We start from the raw sequence: 22,069 nt of genomic DNA, 5'->3' as shown, positions 1-22,069 counted from the left end.
TTTCTTAAATAAATTAATGACCTACCCCAAAAGAAGGTGTGACAGTAATTTCTTTTCTCTCTCTCTCTCTCTCTTTTTTTTTTTTTTTTTTTAGTGCCGTGGCATGATCATAGCTCCCTGCAGCCTCAACCTCCAGGGTTCAAGCAATCCTCCCACCTCAGCCTACTGGGAAGCTGGGACTACAGGAATGCACAACCACATTGGGCTAATTTTTTTATTTTTAGTAGAGACAGGGTCTCACCATGTTGCCCAAGCTGGCCTCAAACCCCTGGGCTCAAGTGATCCTCCTGCCTCGGCCTCCTAAAGTGTTGAGATTACAGGTGTGAGCCACTGCACCCTGCAACACGTTAATTTCAAACCTATATCTTTAAAATAATGGATATTAGTGTCTATATGGATTGCCAAACTACAGAGAGAAGAACAGTTATTTTGTTTCATTATTTATAAAGCTTCCCTCTTCTCCAAAATAACTATGTCTGTTGAATGCTGGCAATACCAATATGTCAACAGAAATTTTAAGTCTATAAATTCCTTTTTATTTATTGCCCCCATTATTACTAATGTCCCTCTACCTTCAAAAGAAAAATCAAATTGAAAAGTAGCACATCTCTGACTTAGGCTATTGAAAACTTTTAACTACTTACATTTCAGATAATAAATGAGCCTCAGCAACTAATCAAACTCAGAATCCAAAAAATAAGTACACTTAGTTTCTTAACTATAAATTATTTTGACCCAAGCCAAATATATTTTTTATCTTCCAGAGATATTATAATCTCCCAAGCCAAGGAAAGAAAAAAATGTTAGGAAGAATCCAATACATGACTGTGTTTTCAAAGATTTTGAAAGATTTCTAGGTAATATTTTTACCTGCTGCAGACTCACTACCTTCAGACGTCAGTTACCACACTTGCATGGGAGGAGGATCTTTGTGATGTTTTTATGGGAGGAGGATCTTTCTGATGTTTATATTGGTTTTCTCTTTTTTTGTCACTGATTCATTCATGTCATTAAGCACATATATGTATATATGATATATATGACATATATAGATACATATACATAAAATATATCTATATATTTTTTGCTATGTGCCAGGCATTGTTCGAGGCTCTGGGAATGCAATGCCCAAGAGCCTTTATACCTCAAATCCAGAGAGGGGAAGCAGACAATTAAGAAATGTAAATAAGGTGTCGTAAGTGCTCCACTAAGACAAATAGAAAGTACTATGGGAGTTCATAGCAGAGGCACCAGATTAGGATTAGACCAGACTAAATGTTCAAGGCAGGCTTACTGGATAAAGGAATATTTACACAGAGCCCCAAAAGATGAGTCAGATTCAGTCCTTGGAAAACAAGGGCATAAGAAAAATATGTTCCAATCGTAGAGAGGTAGAGCAGGGACTAGCAGGAGATAAGGTTGAAGGCAGAAAGTTACAAACAGAAGCATGATATGATTAGATGAACATTCCAGGAACATCACTCTGCCTGGAGAAAGGACACACAGGACAATTACATCTGTCAGGAAACCAAACAAAGGCTGAAATACAATAATGCAGTAAGTATAGAAAGAGAATTTACACAAAATTCTCTTTCTATCCTTCAAAAGGCAAATTCACAGGTCAATTAACTGTTAGAGTGGGGACAGGGGAGAGTGGCTGATCACAACCCTTGAATTTCAGACATACTAGTGAAGTTATATGGTGGGCTACTGTATTAGTTAGATTCGTTGATGCTAACAGCTGTTATGACTCAAAATCTCAGTGGCTTAGCACAACAAATGTTTATGTTTATTTCTCTGTCACCTCACAGTCCAAAGCTGAGCCGGGAGAAGGTGGGTTCTGCTCCACACAGTCATTCATATCTCCATGTTTTGTCCCTGGATTTAAGCATTCAAAAGACATTATCAGGCTTCTGTCCCTCCCCCTTTTATTTTTTACTTATTTATTTAATTTTTTGAGACAGAGTTTCACTCTTGTTGCCCAGGCTGGAGTACAAGGGCACGATCTCGGCTCAGTGCAACCTCTGCCTCCCGGGTTCAAGCGATTCTCCTGCCTCAGCCTCCCGAGTAGCTGGGATTACAGATGCACACCACCACGCCCAGCTAATTTTTTATTTTTAGTAGAGACAAGGTTTCTCCATGTTGGTCAGGCTGGCCTTGAACTCCTGACCTCAGGTGATCTGCCCACCTCGGCCTCCCAAAGTGCTAGGATTACGGGCATGAGCTACCTACCGCACCTGGCCCTGCCCTTTCCTTTTTATTCTCAGCTCTGCCTTCCTTTTCACTGGTTTACCCCTCTCCTTATGGTGGCAAGGATGGGACCCCAGCATGTCCACTCAAATGATCTCTAGTGCAGCAGTTCCCAATCTTTTTGGCACCAGGGACTGGTTTCGTGGAAGACAATTTTTCCATGGATGGTGGTTGGGGGATGGTTTTGGGATGAAACTGTTCCACCTCAGTTCATCAGGCATTGGATTTTCATAAGGAACACAAAACCTAGATCCCTCGCATGCACAGTTCACAATGGGGTTCACCCTTCTATGAGAAGCTAACGCCACCATTAAACTGACAGGAGGCAGAGCTTAGGCAGTAATGCTCACCTCCTGCTAGGCAGCCAGGTTTGTTACAGGCCCTAGAGTGGTACCAGTATGTGGCCCCGGGGGCTGGGGAACTCCTGCTCTAGTGTATCATCTCAGGAGATAAGCTTTCCCCAACCATTCTCTTAGCATGTCTAATAATCCCTGCAAAAGGATTCTGGACTTCCTTGGGTCAGATAACCACCCAGGGCCAGTCACAGTCCAACTGGATGAAGAACTTTGATTGGCCAGCCTGAGTCACACCCCAGAGGCAGAGGAGACCTGATGATTGGTAGCTCCATCAGATGTGGGAGGAGGAGTTCCTGAGAGGAACAAAGAAAGAAAGACTCTAATACCAGAAGGCAGGGATAAGTAGCTGCAAAAACAACAGCCATCACCAAAGCTATATAAGCTTTAATTTCTCATCAAATTTTGGTTTAGGATCTTAGCAGAACTGACGGGTAGAAAATCAACCTATGCAATTTTAATTTAGGAGTGCCCAATGAGCAACCCGCTGTGCTATTATGCTATGAAGTATGATGACTAAACATTTCCATTGTGTAAGTCTAGAATGTCACATTTTTTTCAAATCTATATGTTCATTGGTGTTTTATCTTTGAAACGACATGGTTTTTACTCCAGTCTTTAGCCTGTATTGAGGTTTATGGGTCTCCTGGGGAAAAGCTAAGTTTAGTGTAGAATTTGTTCTGTCTTCAATCACAAGGGAAAAACAACCTGCCCAAGCAAATCCTGTGGGAACATGATTTATGAGTGCATGCTTAGGTGTTTTATTACTACATATCATACCTTTTGTTAGTGCTTCTATTAATATTGCCAGTCACGAGCCATAAAATTGACTCTGAGTGCATCCATAAGCTTTTATAAACCTCTTTCTGAATCATTGGTTTTTCTGTAAAACATAAAACATTTTGGTAAAAAACAAAAAGTGGCAATTCACTTGGTTTTGGCTTAGCACTTGCATTTTCTAGGAGTGGAATCATAGCTGCTCAGAACTGTGGGAGCTCTCAGAAGTCATCTCACCTCATTCTCTATTTCTCTGTGACTGGAGGGTAGGCACTCTGTACACTTAGTGGAATGAATGTCTCCACTGTGGCATCACACTGCTGTTAAGCTTATTACCTCACAACAGCCCAGGTTTTCATGTGATTGTTTTATTTGCTTTTGAGACAAATTCTTTTTTTTTTTTTTTTTTTTTTTTAAACAGTCTCACTCTGTCGCCCAGGCTGGAGGGCAGTGGCATGATTTTGGCTCACTGCAACCTCCACCTCCTGGGTTCAAGCAATTCTCCTGCAATTCTCCTATATAATTATATATTATATACAAAATATATATAATGTATATATTTATATAAAAATATATTTATATGAAGGGCAGTTTATTAAGTATTAACTCACATGATCACAAGGTCCCACAACAGGCCATCTGCAAGCTGAGGGGCAAGGAAAGTCAGTCCGAGTCCCAAAACTGAAGAATTTGGAGTCCAGTGCTCGAGGGCAGGAAGCATCCAGCACAGGAGAAAGATGTGGGCTGAGAGGCTAAGCCAATCTAGTCTTTTCACATTTTTCTGTCTGCTTTATATTCTAGCCACACTGACAGCTGATTAGATGGTGCCCACCCAGATTAAGTGTGGGTCCGCCTTTTCCAGCCCACCAACTCAAATGTTAATCTCCTTTGGCGACACCCTCACAGACACACCCAGGATCAATACTTTGCATCCTTCAATCCAATCAAGTTGACACTCAGTATTAACCATCACACATGCCCAGCGAATTTTTGTATTTTTAGTAGAGATGGGGTTTTGCCATGTTGGCCAGGCTGGTCTTGAACTCCTGGTTTCAAGTGATCTGCCTGCCTTGGCTTCCCAAAGTCCTGGGATTATAGGAGTGAGCCACTGTGCCCAGCCGACACGTTCTAAACATCAGAAATGTGCTCTAGTTTTTTTTTCCTTTGAGCCTGTATTAGGCCATTCTTGCATTACCACAAAGAAGTACCTAGACTGGGTAGTTTATAAATAAAAGACATGTAATTGGCTCATGGTTCTGCAGGCTGTACAGGAAGCACTGTGGCATGTGCTTCTGGGGAGGCCTCCGGAAACTTTTACTTATGGTGGAAGGCAAAGGGAGCGCAGGCACTTCACATGGTGGAAGCAAGAACAAGAGTGTGAGGTGGGGAGTGCCACACACTTTTAAATGACCAGATCTCGTGAGAACTCAGCCACTATCATGAAGACAGCACCAAGGAGATGGTGTTACACTATTCATAAGAAATCCAGCCCCTGATCCAGTCACCTCCCACCAGGTCCCACTTCCAATACTGGGGATTATAATTCAGCATGAGATTCGAGTGGGGAGACAGAGCTAAACCATATCAGAGCCCCACAGAATGAGCCTGCATAGGATGACAGGTCTCACTTTCAGATTACCCTAGGTTCCCTGAGGCTTTTCTTCCCCAGACTTCATATCCTCAGTTCTGTCCAGCTTCCCTCAAATGCCATCGTTTCCACAGCCACATCTATCTTGACCATTTTACTGTGGCCATGTTCCAGTCCTCTTTGGGCACAGTTGTTCACTGTATTATAAATCTACCTGCCCTTCTGTCTTCTGGTTCCCATTCTTACATCTTATTCATGATATTTCAGAAGACTGTCCAATTATTTGCTGAAGTCCAGATACCTATTTCAACAGCCTTTGTCTGACCAAGACAAACTATCAAAAACATAAATGAGTTTTGTCTTGCTTGTTTGACACAGGGTCTCACTCCAGACTGGAGTGCAGTGATGTGATCTCGGCTCACCGCAACCTTTGCCTGCCAGGCTCAAGTGCTTCTCCTGCCTCAGCCTCCTGAGTAGCTAGGATTACAGGTGCACACCACTACCACCTGGCTAATTTTTGTATTTTTAGTAGAGACGGGGTTTTGCCATGTTGGTCAAGCTGGTCTCGAACTCCTGACCTCAAGTGATCCACCCACCTGGGCCTCCCGAAGTGCTGGGATTACAGGTGTGAGCCACCATGCCTGGCCTGAGATCAGTTTTGTCTGGAATGTTCTTCATGTAGAACATTAAGGTTGCCCATCTACAATTTGCAGCATCCTCTTTCTTCCTTCCTTAAATGAAATTGAGACTTTTCCCTGACTTTGATCATCTGATCCTTTTTCCTTTTTCATGAGCCATCAAAGGCTATTATAAGCTTTCATGGATCTCATCACAGATCCGGTCAATATCCCTGGGTGTAATTGTGGCGGGATAATATTTTGAGATATTACCTGAGAAATCCCTCTCTAAATTTTTTACTCTTTGCCTTTTATTCATTTAGTCAATGCATTCATTGCCTCAGGCAAAGACTGTTACAGCAGAAAACCAAAGAGCTGCTAAAATTTCTGAAGCTTACACCTTTAGATGTTTAAAAAAAAGAAAAGAAAAGGAAAAAAAGCTAGGCCTAGAGATAATTCAGGTCATAAAAATTAAACGGGAGAAAATGAGTTATCGGCAGAGTGTCTGCTTTTCCTGGTCCTCTGCTTCTCTTCAGCTCCACCCCCGGTCCACTGAGCTACGGAAATTTGTTCAGACTATGGGAAGAGAGAAATCAAGACAGTTGGAAATCCAAGAACAGGAGAGAATGTGGGCACCCCTGGTGAATAAGGCAAAGCTTGAGGGTCTTCTCCTGCCCAGCAGCAAAATGAGTGCAAATGTCCACGTGATACATCCCGGCAGCCCAAGAAAACCTCACAAGGCCCTGCTCTCCCTAGTGCAGCTGGGGGCAGGGGGTGGCAGAATGATTTCCGGTAAGCCTGAGAGTAGCATACAAGTGGTGAAAGTCATGCAAAGATAAGGGCTTAAAACAGAAATGGATGAGTACCAGCAAGAAAAATCTGCATTACTTCTTATAGGGGATACTGCAGCACTTCATCCAGAGTTGCTCCGTATGGTCGATGTACCTAACTCCAAGCTGCTGGGGATATTGGCTGCAGACCATAATTTCTTTACCCAAAGTCACACCCTTCCCAGTGCTCACTGATGCAGGAATAAAACGGCCCACTTCTCTAGCCTCAATGTGGGACAACTCTGAAAAGCCACCCCAACTCTGGAACTCCCAGAAGGATCAGCTGGGACCTCAGTTGCAGCCACACTGTAGGAAAGCTTCTTGCTTTGGTCAGTCCTGCCTGCCCCAACTTCTTCCAGGTTATTTTCTAAGAACTCTCCCAAACAAATTTTCTCAGCTCTCCGCTTAATTTTGTTGCCAGGGAATTCATCTAAGGTATCTGCTCACCTGAGCTGACAGCTTGAAGATTGCATAATTCTGCTCCAAACTTTTCCAGGTGCAGAGATAAATTATTTTACAGAATCGTGGTTTGCACTATTGTTCTTTTCTTCTTCATTCATCTTTGGCTTCAGTTCTCACACATCAATTTTACTTCTACTCTTTCCTACCAGATGATTATGAAAGTGAAGCAAAGTAGGAATGGAATGTTTTAATCTTTATTGCTTGTTGCCATCACTGTCCAAACATTGGACCAATGTATATTCTTGCCACCAACTTTTGGGTAAACTAAAAAGGACCCCTTGTTTTCGTCTTTAGCATGTTTCAAAATATCTCCTTTTAAAATTTTAACTTTTCTTTTTCAATCTTATACACTTCAATAGTTGTATATCCTAAGATGAATGATGACTTCAGGGTCCTAAGCCAGTTTATAAAGGCCTCCTTTGTATAATAAGTCCTACCTACATAGTCTATCATCTCACTATAGAATGTAGGGATAGTTGGATGCTTTTACTTGCAGACTTGGAAGCCTCCACTAAAATTGACCGAGTCTCATTTACTGTCCTGTTACATTGCAATAGCCTAAATAACTGTGATCAAATGACTGTTTAAATCATGACGTATCTATTATAACGGAAAACTACATAACCCCTAAAAGTGTTGAGGGTGATTTATGGGTTCTAACATGAAATATGCTTTGTAAGTAAAGGAATAGGTTATTGCCAAATAGTTTTCAGCAAAGTTTTTAAATAAAGTTATGTGTTTAATGTGTATAAATATATGTTTGCATATATATAGAAAATGTTAGAAATAATGCACAAAAATATTCAGTCATTACATCTGGGGCATGGAACTATAGAAGTTGAGAGGTTCAGAGGATGCTATGGTTTGAATGTTTGTTCCTGTCTTAACTCATGTGTTGAAAGCTTAATCCCCAATGCAACAGCACTGGGCAATGGGGCTTAATGGGAGGTGTTTAGGTAATGAGGAATCGCCCTCGTGAATAGGTTAATGCCATCAGAAAAATGGCCTGCAGGAGCTGATCAGCTCTCTCTTGATCTTCTGCCATGTGAGGATATGATGGTCCTCCCCTCCAGATGACACAGTATTCTAGGTGCCAAGAAATCTTGGAAGCAGAGAGACCAGGTCCTAACCTGCCAGTGGCTTGTTCTTGGACTTTTCATCCTCCAGAACTGTGAGAGAATAAATTTTCATTCTTTATAGATTACTCAGTGAAATCCTGTTATAGTAGCACAAAATGGACTGAGAATGCGTTTTAATACAAATTATTTCATTTAATAAGAATCTTTTTATCTTTAATAAAACATTATTTAATAATTTTTATCTATTCAATTTTCTTAAGTATTGAATTTTAAAATAATTGGCCAGGCGCAGTGGTTCATGCCTGTAATCTTAGCACTTTGGGAGGCCGAGGTGGGCGGATCACTTGAGGTCAGGAGTTTGAAACCAGCCTGGCCAAGATGGTGAAAACCCATCCCTACTAAAAATACAAAAAAATTAGCCATGCATGGTGGCAGATGCCTGTAATCCTAGCCACTCAGGACGCTGAGGCAGGAGAATCGCTTGAACCCAGGAGGCAGAGGTTGCAGTCAGGTGAGATCACACTACTGCACTCCAGCCTGGGTGACAGAGTGAGACTGTGTCCCTAAATAAACAAACCAACCAATCATTTTTATAAATTACAAAGACAGAAAAAGAACATCTTATTGGGAAAGCATACTGTATGCCATGTTCTGTTTTTCTATTGTTTTGAAGTTGACTTTCCAAGACACTACCCTGAAAGAAAACATGCATTCCACTGTCAGTCCAACCACTAGCCAATTTAGATGCAGAAGTATGCTATTCAAGAGGGAGCATTATTTTATTGCTTTTTAAATTAACCTAATTTAAAAATACTCCTAAATTTAAAAATAACCTATCACATGTAAGTAAATTATGTAGCATAAGATGATGAACCTCTATGAACTTATTTCTCACAAAACCTTCAACTTGAACAATACCATTCATTCACCTATGTGCTTTTCCCTATCCCATTCATGCAACCATTAGCCTGAGTTTTGCATTTATCATCCCCTCACCTTTCAAAAAATGTAGGTTTTCATAGGCCTGAGCACTGTTTTGTTTGGGTTTTTTTAGTTTATGGAGATATTATACAGTATCAGTCTCTCGGGAGTTCTTTTCCACTCGAAATTATGTTCCTAAGATTCATATCCATGTGTGGAGCTATAGTTCATTAACTGCTGTATATTATTTCGCTGGATAAATACAATATACCAAAACTTACTTATTCCATGTCATTGGGTTTCAAGAGTATTTCCAGTTGTTTTTGTTATTAGCATTCCAAATACGTGCAACTTTTCCTAGAATGTATTTCTAGGAGTAGAGTTTTAGGTCACAAGTTATGTCAATGTGTAATTTTACAAAAAACTGCTAAATTGGTTTTCAAAGTTATTTTATAAATTTGCACATGCATTATAATGTATGTGAGTTCACATTGATTCATATTCTCCCATTTGGCTTTCTTAGACCTTTCCTCTAAGGGATATAAAATAGTAGTACCTCAATGTGGTCTTAATTTGTACTTCCTTGATTACTAAGCAGGTTCAGCACTTACATGAGATTTCACTTTCTGGTTTTCTTCTATAAAGTGCCTGTTCGTAGCTGCGTCCCCACAGTGCTGCTTCTACTGTAGGCACTCCCTAAATGTTTGTTGACTGAGTAAATTTTCATGTAGCAAAATAAGACTCAGGATATGGACTTGCTAATTTAAGATGTAAAGATGTTCTTTTTTACAAGGTACCACAAGCTCTACTTCCCTAACCTTGTAATTTAGTAAGTCTCATTACATAGCCAATTTAGTGTAACTGATAACCGATTCTCTTGCATAATTGATTTGTTTCAAAAAGTGTTCACATAATTATTGTAAAGATGATTTTGCATAAGATATTAGTTATCCTTGGTGAAGCAGTATTTGGCTTCTATTTTTTTTTTTGAGATGGACTTTTATTCTTATTGCCCAGGCTGGAGTGCAACGGTGCAATCTCAGCTCACTGCAACCTCTGCCTCCCGGGTTCAAACGATTCTCCTGCCTCAACCTCCCAAGTAGCTGGAATTACAGGCGTGTGCCACCACACCCGGTTAACTTTGTATTTTTAGTAGAGACCAGGTTTCTCCATGTTGGTCAGGCTGCTCTTGAACTCCCGACCTCAGGTGATCCATCCGCCTTGGCCTCCCAGAGTGCTGGGATTACAGGCATAAGCCACTACGCCCGGCCTCTACTATTTAATTTTAATGGCAGTAGAGAAGTTCTAAATTTTGTTCTAGTCACTGAATAACTCAGTGCTGTTTTCAGAACACTAAGCTTTTTTTTCAGAAAAACATGAAATATTGAACCCAAAGTTGGCAGTGATGCAAGATTTCTCTCAGCCCCTTTGCCAGACTCCTAGCAGGGGCACCCTGTCTGCTTGGCCTACTGTGCTCAGACTCTTGTGGGAGGGAGCACATGAGTGGGCAAGTGTGGGATCCAGGTGGCCACTCCACCCACATAGGAGCAAACTCTCTGCAGGGTCTGTAGCCAGACAAGGCAAAGTTATGTCCAAGAAAAAGTGTAAACAGCTATTCCTGAACGTTCATCACTGTTATGTACTAATACTTAACAGACATGTCATGAGGCATCAAATTTATGAAAAATTAATACAACTTAAAATTCAGAAAAACGTTATCTGTTACCTTAATTTTTATGAAATCTTTTTGTAAGTGTTTCTGAATTAGAAATAGATGATTGTTACAGGATCTCTGGGGTGTCAATTTTTTCTGGCCAGAGACCTCTATGGCCATGGTGCCTGAATTCTTGTTCTCCATCCAGGAAGAATGAGGTATGCAGACAAGTGGAGGGTGAAGAAGAGTTTTATTGTGTTAGAATAGCTCAGAGGAGTGGGTGGCTCCTCTCTGTAGGCAGATTATTCCATTGGGTGTTCAGTTCTCAGCCGAGAGGCAGCCCTGGAAAGGGTGGCTCCTCTCTGCAGGCAAGTCATTCGGATGCCTGCAGGTCTCTGAAGCTCTCAGCAGAGGGTAGCTCCTCTCTGCAGCTGGTCGCCCATCATCTCCAGCTATGGGTAGAGTACTTCCTCTCTGTAGCTGGTCATCCCGTCATCCTCTGCCCTGCTCTGGCTGAGCCCAGGGCTTTTATGGACCTCAGAGGGGAGGAAGTACGTGCTGATTGGTCCATACGCAGCCATGAGCAGCACGGAAGAGCATGAGTCCCCACTCCTGTGGGAGGGACTGGCAGCCACTGGCAGCCTGGACCCCAGTCTTCAGGCCCTCCCTGGCCAGAAGGTGGGGACTTACTGGGGACCCACCCCTTCCATTCAGGACTCTGAACAGACACTCCTGAACCTGCAGGGCTAGGGGTTGGTGGGAGTTGGGGAGCCTTCCTGGGATCCCTGAGGGTGCAGGCTACAGAGATTCCCGGGTTCTACACCTGGGAGGGCGGTCACAGCTGCACCCGGGAGCTCCCACCCCATCAACTTGGAAGGGGCAGGGCTCCTGCTTATCCACAGCTCCTGCCTGCTTCCTGGAGCAGGAGACCCAGGTCTGAAGCTGTGGGTGCGGCAGCTGCAGCTGCACCCAGGAGGGCAGATCCTGCCTGTTTCCGGCTCCCTCAAGAACACAGGGAGGCTTGGATCCACGGCTGTAGTTCGGGAAGGCCAGGAGGGCAGGGCTCCTGCCTGCTCCGTAGAGCAGGAGGCCTGGGTCTACAGCTGCGGTTTGGGCGGCCACAGCAGCACCGGAAATTCCTGTCCCAACTCAGGAGGAGGAGGGATTCCCCTGGCTCCATGGCGTACGCAGCCCCAGCCACACTTCCCTGCTGCAGCCAGCATGATGGCAGCAGCCATTGGCATCATTATTACACATTTTTAAGTGGGTAGGTATTCCACAGAAATATGATTTTTAAAACCACGCTTCAGATAGTCCAGATAGGAGACTATCTGATAGGGAATAAGGAAAAAAGTCAAAGGTGGGCATGGTGGTAAACCCATAAGCTCAGATACTTAGGATGCTGAGGTGGAAGGATTGTTTGAGCTCTGGTGTTTGAGGCTGCAGTGAGCCATCATTGTGCCACTGCACTCCAGCCTGGGTGACAGTGAGACTCCACCTCTTAAAAAAAAAGGAATTAGCAGCAAAAAAGGTCAAATAAGGATTTTACTATTTGTCTTCTCCAGCATTTCTTCTGAAGTCATGGAGGTGTTCTGCTCAGATTTCCCCTCAAGAATGAATGTCCAGTTTAGCTGTAAAAAATGCAAATTAGCTGATAAGCTCCATCTGTCAGTTCCTTCAGGCTGTGCTTCAGCTTTCAACTCAAGGCCACACCCCTCTAGGGAAGTTCCTACCAATGACTGAGCAGGGCCAGGGTACCCTCCGCCATTTCTGCCCCGAGTGGGTATCCTCACGGGCAATCTTTGCTCCTGAGCTCCTCATGTTAGTCAAGACTCAGCTCTGCATCATGGTCTGAGGTTCTCTATGCCCAATACTGCTTCCTCCACAATTCACTTCTAAATTGTTTTGTTACCCTCCAATAAACCTTTTACATTCCTGTCTCAGCATCTGCTTCCCAGAGTACCCAAATGACACAACTTTTCTGTAGCAAAGGCTTTAATTAAAACACTAGCTGTGCCGGGCACCGTGGCTCATGCCTGTAATCCCAGCATTTTGGGAGCCCGAGGCAGGCAGATCACCTGAGGTCATGAGTTCAAGACCAGCCTGGCTAACATGGTGAAAACCCGTCTCTACTAAAAATAGAAAAATTAGCCAGGTGTGGTGGCACACCCCTGTAATCCCAGCTACTAGGGGGCTGAGGAAGGAGAACCGCTCAAACCTGGGAGGCAGAGGTTGCAGTGGTCTGAGATCACGCCATTGCACTCCAGCCTGAACAATAAGAGCGAAACTCTGTCTCCAAACAAAAAACAAAACAAAACAAAAACAAAACATTACTGGTAGCATTTTCTTTTACTGACATGCATGTGTAGCATGTATTTGGCTAAACACACAGAAAAACTATTAGCACATTTTAAATTGAATTTTGGATAGAGTGGTGACTGGACTTAGGAGAACACAGTGTTCCTATCACCTACGTCCATGGGTTTGAGAAATTTATGCTTAGCTTGAAAACGCTTTTTTTAAAAAACAAAAATCCTTCTAATCAATGTAGAAAACCTCTTGACATTGTTAGTTTATGGCAGTGATACTAATTACTATCATATATTGAGTATTATACGCAGGAAATGTGCTAAGCGTTGTACATACATTAGGCTCACTTAGTTCTAGAGGCTTATGTCTAAACAATATTAACTCATGAATTAGTTAATTGCTCGTAAGAGTTTCAGCTTTAGCCAGGAAGTACATTAGCGTTGGATCTGGGAATTGCTATCTTGGCTGTATAATGAAAATATTCAAATGTTAATGTATAATGGTGGATCTTGGGAAGAGAAATGGTCTTTACTAGCTTAGGCCAAAAAAGTGTGTACCATAGGAATAATTATGAATTTTCCAACAACATTACATATTTAGAGAAATGCTCTTCTCTGTGAGAAAACACCTTTTAAAATTGTGGCTTGGATAATTATGATTTGCTAAATACGTGTTTGATTTATTCCATTTCTAGCCATGTATTTCTTACGAATTCTGACTCACTGATTTATAAGATGAGATACAAAAAAGCATTATTCTTACATCAGGGAGTATCAAAGATGGGAGAAGGTGCCTGAGGGGAGTCAGCACTATCAGATCCCAACATGGGGACCACTGGCTATTTTGAATATATGTGAATTTTGTCAAATGCTTCTATGTCAGTTGATATTATCATATGATTTCTCTTCTTCAGCCTGTTTCTATGATTACACTAATTGATTTATGAATCTTGAACCATCCTTGCTTACAAGGGATAAATCACATTTGGTCATGACATGTACTTCTTGTTACACATTAATGGATTTAATATTTTTGGGGGAGTTTTGCCTCTAAGTTCATGAGAAATATTAATCTGTAGTTTTTTTTTTTTTATATTGTGTTTGGTTTTGGCATCATGGTAAAACTAGTCTTATAAAATGAGTTGTGAAGTGTTTCCCTCCTGTTCTATTTCCTGGAAAAGACTGTGTAAAACTAACAATTTTTTTTTTAATATACTGAATGTATGAAACTGATAACTTTTTTTTTTTTTAAATGTTTGATAGAATTCTTCAGTGAAACCATGTGGGTCTGGAGATTCCCTTTTTGAAGTTTTAAAATTACAAATTCAATTTATTTAGTGGTTAAAGGACTATGCACATTTTTTCATCCTGATTGATTTTTGGTACTTTTGAGGTTTTTGCTCCTGGTTTTATTTAAGGAAAAGATGAAAATAGTCAATGAGAGAATCACATAAAATATGAAGTTCTTACTAGTAATTTGAGAAGAAGTTGATAGAATGCAAAGTATTTTATACTCAGGATTTGACTATCAACTTGTTCATGAATTGAAACCATTGCTGAATGTGATGCTGAGGATTTTTTCCCCTTCTATAACCCGAAGTCTCTGATTTTATTGACTTTATATGCTACCAAAACCCCAAGATCCAAACAAATATTTCACTTAAAATCACACATAAATTCTACAAAATAAAAACCCTCCTTTGCCACTGAAGTAAAACTTTAGATACATGTTTTGCTATTTTTACAGCTGTATTAATCAAATAAGGAAAACAGAAACTAAGAATTTTAGAGGCTGAGTACAGTGGCTCATGCCTGTAATCCCAGCACTATGGGAGGCCAGGGAGGGCGGATCACCCGAGGTCAGGAGTTTGAGACCAGCCTGGCCAACATGGTGAAACCCCATCTGTACTGAAAATACAAAAAGTAGCCGGGTGTGGTGACGGGCGCCTGTAATCCCAGCTACTTGGGAGGCTGAGGCAGGAGAATCGCTTGAACCCGAGAGGCAGAGGTTGCAGTGAGCCGAGACTGCACCACTGTACTCCAGCCTGGGCAACAGAGTGAGACTCCATCTCAAAGAAAAAAGACAAAAATTAAATAGAGATAATTTGATGTAGGAAACTGAATATACAGATAATACAAAACTGAGAAACCAAAAGGTGATTATGAGGTAACCCAAAGATGAATAACCACAGGAAAATAATTTTTCAGCCCAACCCAGAGCTGGAGAACAAAAGAAAAGACGTGTTTCAAAAACCTAGACGCAGGGAGGAGCCCCCCATCATGCTGGCTTGTTCTGGCCCTGCAAGCTCAGATCCCACGCTCAGAGCTCTGAGAGGCATCATAGGGGCAGACAGTGCCTAAACATACTGGATACCTATTTTTCAAATAGTGACTGCAGAACAAGAGGGACGATTCAAGCAGTAGATACATTTTGGAGAAGATAAACCAAGAAGAGCCACTGTTGAGTGAACATAAACCTGAAATCCTGTATTATAGAATTAACAGCGAAGGATATACTAGATGAACAAGCTAGAATATTACAGACTAAAAGTGATACTGGCTGGGTGCAGTGGCTCACACCTGTAACCCCAGCACCTTGGGAGGCTGAGGCAGGCAGATCACTTGAGGTCAGGAGTTTGAGACCAGCAGACCAACATGGTGAAACCCTGTCTCTACTAAAAATACAAAAATTAGCCAGGCGTGGTGGTGGGCACTTGTAGTCCCAGCAACTTGGGAGGCTGAGGCATGAGAACCATTTGAACCTAGGAGGCGGAGGTTGCAGTAAGCTGAGATCACACCACTGCACTCCAGCATAGGGCCCATCTATTGCATTTGCCAGATGGATAATTCAGTTTACTTTTGGGACAATACTGCAAGTACAAACAGCAGGATAATCACGCATTCCAATGATGATGTGCACTTAAGGATACACGCATGTCCATTTTAGAAACTTAGTGTCTGCATTTCTTTCCTTAGAGCATTTCCTTCGATTTCTTTGGGTTGTTTGGACTCTAATATAATTTCTTCTGTGTGGTCTTTATTTTATTAGAGTGCAGCGGACACCTCTGTGCCTACAGCAGTAATACTCCAATTGAAATAAATCAAATTCACTTAGAATGCACCTGAGAAAAGTTAATCAAAAAAGCATAAAATTTTCTTTATAGTAAGTAAAATTTCAGATTGTGTTTAATATGATACTTAACAGAAAGAAGTCCAGTTGTTTATACTGATGAGGAGGAAAAGCTGTCTTCTACCTTAAATATACCTGACCAATGTACAGCAGTGCTCCCCTTGCAAAGACAAACCAGACAATCTCCAATTAGAATGTGCCTAATTTCCACTAAGAATCATTTTCTGGAAGTTGAATGTCCTTGTCATAGACAGCATTCACACAGAATACCATCCTAACTTTCTCTTTGAATTGGAATCAAGTGCTGCTATCTGCTGATTGGAAACTAAAAGTGCATTTAGGGTGCTATTTCAAAAGTGTCCATTATTAACTATCTCCTTAGAAAATAAAGCTTCTAAGTCAAGCATATTTTTAGTTTTGCATAGTGGAGTAAGTTTATCTTCACTGATTTGGGACTTTATGATTTTCCATTACAGAAATTCAGAAATATACAATTTAATGTGGTTTATGAAAATACCCAATTACCAACATCCTGAGTGGCTGTTAAATGATAGGGGAAAGAAAAGACAAATTCAATTCCAGGACCTAAAAAAGCCCATCTGCGGATGGTGGATGTCTTAGTCTTTTCCATTTCAGTGCCTTTCATAATGCTTAGTATGCAGTAGGCACTCAAAAAATACATGTTCAGCGAACGAACAATCATATAGTGGGTAGCTTTGAATTTTTTCTCAGAGGGTCTAGGTGGCTCACACAAAAATGAGTGACATATGATGCAGGAGAACATGAAGGATTTTAATCAGAAGAAAATGGAGTAAGAAGAGATACAATTCAAAAAAATAAAAGATAGTTTGGAGGTGGTAAAATGGCCACCGGTAAATCCACAGATTTGGTTTCACATAGACTTACAGCACAGTGAATGACAAACAGTTGTACAATTTAACATGATGGAAATGTAAAATTTCTTGCACAATAACTGGAGGTTCTTTCATATTCCCATTAATACTAACTTCTTCTGAGTTTACGGACATTGCAAATAACATTAGTCAAAATACCCCAGAATCTTGCGGGTGGAAGAGTAGACTAGCTATATAATCACCCAGAATCAGAAGGAAAATGTTATAAAATAAAACGACCTTTCTTTCCTTCTGTATGTTTGTGTATTTTTCTTTGATCAATGCCCAAGAAGTAGCTGACTCCTCTTGCTATGTATTTCCATTTCCTAAATAGACTTTAGTTCCAGCAATATCATTACCATTCAGTTTCTTTTCTCCTATCTCATGCTATATGTTTGTTATAGATTGTAAATTCCCCACAGGGTATGATGGTCTTGAGTTTTCAGCCTTCTCTTCTACTTACGTTTTTGCATCAAGAGTCTCAATGTCAGTTGAGTCAAGTATTAACTAAAACTTATTTAAAAATCTTTATTATTCAGATTTTTACCTTATACTACAAAAACTGCACACTATCTGATAGTGCTTGGATAACTACAGTCTAACACTGAAACACAGCTCCTTTTAAAAATATCATTTCTAAGGCCAGGCGCGGTGGCTCACGCCTGTAATCCCAGCACTTTGGGAGGCCGAGGCGGGTGGATCACGAGGTCAGGAGATCGAGACCATACTGGCTAACACGGTAAAACCCCGCCTCTACTAAAAATACAAAAAATTAGCTGGGCGTGCCGGAAGGCGCCCGTAGTCCTAGCTACTCAGGAGGCTGAGGCAGGAGAATGGCAGGAACCCGGGAGGCGGAGCTTGCAGTGAGCCGAGATAGCGTCACTGCACTCCAGCCTGGGAGACAGCGAGACTTCGTCTCAAAAAAACACAAATATATATATGTGTGTGTATATATATATCATTTCTAGATCACCGCCCAGGAAATGTCTTAGAGTGTAAGTATACACTGGATATGGTGTACTGCTCTGAACTGGAAACTGTAGGTTTCAGATGCCAGTTATCAATGCTACGCTGCTCCTAGAGTTCCCCTACCCCCTGCTCCCTTCTGGCCCCCTTCTGGCCCTCATCCTTGGTATTGCTGAGCCTATTCCCCTAGGACCGGCTCTGCTACAACCAGATACAGCGTCAGCCTCCACTCTGAGTTTGGCCAACCTCCTTCCTAGTACCATTGTTTCGGATTCACCGTCACGTTACTATCCCACTCCATTCTAGTAGTTACAAAGAACAGAGCTTGGCATGATACAACAACCTGTAGTTGTAGTGGCTGCCAAGGCAATGACAGTTGGCTTGTCTCAGGGTAACAGCAAGTCTTATTTTGGTTTGAGGCAGGCCCTGGAGTGACAAGACAACTGGAGGCATGTTGAAGCCATCATCCTTGGCTAGCTCAAACTACATCTTAGAGAATACCGGGAGTTTTTATGAAGAACTGTATATGAAACTTAGCCAATTACATTTTCACAATTGTTTGATTCTATATATATTTAAAAAAATCAATGCATTTACTATTTCAAATTTTTGTTTTAGAAGCAATCTCACTCTGTAACCCAGGCTGGAGTGCAGTGGCACAATCATAGCTCACTGCAGCCTGGAACTCCTAGGTTCCAGAAATTCTCTCACCTCAGCCTCTGGAGTAGTTGGGCTTATAGGCGCGAGCCACCATGCCTGGCTCACTATTTTGGATTTCAATTTGGGACTCAAAATATAAGCATGTTGATGTTAGTCTTTGGCTGGTTTAAAACATTCCTTTGAAGACAATATGCCTGAGGGCTAATTTAGACACAAACTGTTTCTAAAGGCTTACTCTTTTATATTTCCACCCTTATATAATTATACCACTGTAGAGAAAGATCCCAGGAATAAGACCCCAAAGCATGCTACAAAAGTGGCATGATAGAGAAACTACCACTATTTAAGGGGTGCAGGGTTTCCTTTTAAGGTGGTAAAAATGTTTTGGAACTAGATAGAAGTGGTGATTGCACATTGTGGATGTACTGAACGCCACTGAATTACACTTTAAAATGGTCATGTGAACTTCAACATGAAAAAGGTTTTTAAAAAAAGGAAAGAAAAAAGAAACTACCACCATTCTCACTGCTACCATAGAGCACTATAAGCAAGGAATTTGACTTTACTGCAGCCATTAACACCAGCACCGATGCCACTTCTGTATCAGGAACTTGACCTGGCAACCACGAAAGGTCCTCTGAAAGCCAGATGATACATATGGCAAAACTCATGACGGCATATGGGCAACTGAACAGAACTTGTGCTTCATGTTGCTGAGTGCAGATGTGGTTGCCAAGAGTTTGATTAAGTTCTGAGAGACAGGAGATCTTGGCATACTTTACCTTCCAGAGGATGCAGACAAATTGGCTTTGCTAAAGCACCCAATGTCTGCTTATGATCATTATACTCTTATCAATACTTCCCAGGTCTCCAGAATTAGGACACTCATTTGTTATTAAATTAGCTGTATATTTCTCCCAGGGATCATATTCTCATGAAGCATGATCAACCAATGACCCATTTAGCCATAGGACTATGCTATCCAAGAGAGGACCCAGTGATGCCACCATTGGAGGTATCTACAAAATTAAATGGTTTTAGATCTATAATAGTACAGAGTTTTAAGGTCACACAAAGTATGTACAAAATCTGGCTCATGGAGTTTGGGAAGAATAGTGATTGGACTGCAGAAATTATATATCTATCAGGTTTGGGGGAGGGGGAGTTGTGGGGGTGGCAGTTAGTGAATATCAGCATGCTGACCTTTCCAAACAGGTGGTAAATGTCTTTCCACAGATCCTGCCTCTATGCTGGTCAGAAAGTAAAGCAGGTGAATGCATTTTCCAATAATTAATATTAGCATAAATGGGGCAAACATGAAAATGAAAATCTAAAGAAACCCATTCAGCACAGCTTTCATGAGCTCCGTACCGACTCAGGATTTACAGAGAGGCTGAGCGCAGTGGTTCATGCCTGCAATCCCAACACTTTGGGAGCCCAAGGCGTGAGGATCACTTGAGCTCAGGAGTTCGAGACCAGCCTGGCCAACATGGTGAAACCCTGTCTCTACTAAGAATACAAAAATTAGCTGGGCATGGTGGCGGGCACCTGTAATCCCAGCTACTCGGAGGCTGAGGCAGGAGAATTGCTTGAACCCAGGAAGCGGAGGTTGCAGTGAGCTGAGATCACACCTCTACACTGTGGAGCAGAGGAGCAAGACTCTGCCTCAAAAAAAAAAAATAAATAAATAAAAAATAAAGATTTACAGTGTAGACCAAACCTGGGCAGTCTAGTTAGTTCCACTCACACATCTTCAAGCTCAGAGGCTCCTGAACGCATATGTGTCCTACCCAGAGGCCTCCAGTGTCCTTGACTGTTCACAGTGGAATAGAAAGAGGCATTATGGTATTTGGTTCTATCTCTTGTGCCTCTTGTTGACTGGATTCTCACTTAGAAATAAAGGCTGACACAACCCAATGGATGGGCTGGGGTAAGATGCCAAGGAGAGTAATATAGGTGTGTGACTAACTAAATGGGCCAACCAAGCCCTGTGCCTCCTTCTTAAAATGGTGAGTCTATAGAGGGAGAAGTTTTCTCTGAGAGCCTCAGGAATGTTAAGCCTGTCATCTACAAACATATCTTTGGGGCTGAGATCTTGAACCTTATAATTGCTTAATAAGCCATTTACCGCCTACCATTTGGAAAATAAGAAAGAAAAAGGCAGAGATCAATACCCCTAATGATACTTGGATAAGAACATACCCAATATAAAGCTCCAAAATAATCTCAAAACTAGAAAAGTAGTCTGCGCACATCATATTGTGGCACAAAACAGTAACACTCAAGCAGCCCTGGACTGGGCCAGTGAAATTTTACTGCTGACCCTTCCAAGTAGTCTAAATGGAAAGGGCTAGACAAGAGGGCAAAGTCAAGTTAATGGCAGCCTGATATTGCATTGGACATACTGCCACTTCCTCAATTATGGACACCACATCAAAGACCAAGTGAATAAGGTGGAACTATGTTATTTAGTAAAACTCCAAAGGCCATGATTTTTCTGAACTGGAGATTCAAATGGTGAAATGTATTAGCAATGAACATTGGAAAGGAAACACATTTTTAAAAAAAAATTTTAAGTTATTAGAAAAAAAAAAAGGAAATACTTAGGTTTAAGTCTAACAAAATATGCACGGAATCTGTAAGCTGAAAACTACAAAACACCAACGAAAGAAATCAAAGGCAACCTATGTAAATGAAGATATACACTATGTTTGGCTGGGTACCGTGACTCACGCCTGTAAATCCCAGCGCTTTGGGAGGCCAAGGCAGGTGGATCACTTGAGGTGGCGACACCTTGTCTCTACTAAAAATACAAAAATTAGTCAGACGTGATGGTGCTCACCTGTAATCCCAGCTACTAGGGGAGGCTGAGGCAGGAGAATTGCTTGAACTCAGAGGCGGAGGTTGCAGTAAGCCGAGATCACGCTACTGAACTCCAGCCTGGGCAACAGAGGAAGACTCTGTCCCCACCCCCGCAAAAAAAGATATATACCACGTTCATAAGTTGAAAAGCTCACTATTGTTAAATTCTCCTCAAATTGGTCTAGAAATTTAACACATCACAATCCAAATCTCAGAACTTTTTTAGATATGTTAACATCCTTGCCCATCAGTAGTGTCAGGAGCATCCACCTTACCAGCCAAATTGTAAGCGGAGTCTCCTTCGCTAAATCCTCAGCAGTCACCTATACAGGACATTCATGTATTAGATTATGTGAAATGACTATAGTCATCTGCTAAATTAACGCAAAACATTAATAATGAAGTTTTATCAAGGCCTTCCATTCACAGGCATAAGAGATCTTACCAAGTGACTTTGATGTTACCCGCCTAGATCTAACCCTAGAGACTAGATCCACATCGACATTCACCAGAGAAAATCACTTGAGCCTTGCCCTAAGGGGCCACAGTAAGTCCTATCTATCCGCTACCACTGCTGTAAAGTGCCAGAGTTTTCAGTCTTGGGTCCATGCTTCCCACTGCCAGAGACTTCACTTATTGTCTGGAACAGACAACGTTAGTGAAGCTCTCATTAACCACTGAAGTTTACCGTCGTCTTCCATGACCTTCCCCATGAAAT

The 22,069-nt window shown here is 41.6% G+C and overlaps 1 protein-coding gene across 18 annotated transcripts in view; it reads right to left on the bottom strand.

The window, feature by feature from the left end:
* The window catches only part of LOC105483232 (pyruvate dehydrogenase kinase 1), a 70,411-nt gene that overhangs the window by 2,781 nt on the left and 45,561 nt on the right, over positions 1-22,069 (bottom strand). For 5 of the 18 annotated variants that reach the window (XM_011743978.3, XM_071072953.1, XM_071072952.1 and 2 more), the window contains 2 exons: positions 6,863-21,674; positions 1,805-3,486 (listed from right to left, as the gene is read on the bottom strand). The exons of 1 other annotated variant lie outside the window; for it this stretch is intronic. The gene's annotated coding sequence lies outside the window, so the exon portion shown is untranslated. The remainder of the gene's footprint in view (positions 1-1,804; positions 3,487-6,862; positions 21,675-22,069) is intronic. 12 more of the 18 variants (XM_071072941.1, XM_071072947.1, XM_071072942.1 and 9 more) reach the window with 8 other exon arrangements.

Source organism: Macaca nemestrina, chromosome 11 (assembly GCF_043159975.1).
Source record: "Macaca nemestrina isolate mMacNem1 chromosome 11, mMacNem.hap1, whole genome shotgun sequence".
Classification (NCBI taxonomy): Eukaryota; Metazoa; Chordata; class Mammalia; order Primates; family Cercopithecidae; genus Macaca; species Macaca nemestrina.
The sequence above is the reverse complement of the archived record's forward strand: the minus strand, read 5'-3'. Positions and strand labels throughout refer to the sequence as shown.